We start from the raw sequence: 615 nt of genomic DNA on the forward strand, positions 1-615 counted from the left end.
GGGTTCGGATCTACCAAGCTATCAGGACGGAGACAGACGGTCTGTGGCCACGCTCACCCCCTGTGTATGAAAAATAATAGAAAACCCCAAACAATTAAAGCCCAGGCTGAAATAAAAAGTCAGTGCCAACTTGCCTGCCCAGAGGTAGAAGGACCATGTGATTTAAGTGGTACAACCACTGTCCTAACAGAGCCCGACTCAGAGAGAGCTCAGATCAGGATGTAGCTCTGTGAATTGGATTCCCGGGGATATTTTCGATGCCGGAGGGCGGGGAAGGAGGGGAGCACCCTCTGCTTCTTCGCCCTGCTGCTCTCCGGAGGGAGCTCGGTTCTTCGGCGCCGCGCAGACCTTTTGCGGGTGCTTCCCAGCGCCTTGGTCCGGTATATGCTTGGTCACCTATGGCTCTGTATGTACAGCACGCCCTGCCTGAGGAGAGGAAGGAGATGAAGGGACGGTGGTCTCTGAGGTGGCTGTGGGTATACACGCGTGAGATGTATGGCTGCTGTAGCTGGAGGCAGCTGCGCCCAGCTCTGCCTTGAACCCGAGGAGCAGCCTGCGGGCAGCGGGGCCTCCCGGGCATCCCTCCCGCGGGCATCCCGGGAGCGACGGGCAGCC

This window comes from Egretta garzetta, unplaced genomic scaffold (assembly GCF_000687185.1).
Source record: "Egretta garzetta isolate BGI_Z169 unplaced genomic scaffold, ASM68718v1 scaffold231, whole genome shotgun sequence".
NCBI classification, from domain to species: Eukaryota; Metazoa; Chordata; class Aves; order Pelecaniformes; family Ardeidae; genus Egretta; species Egretta garzetta.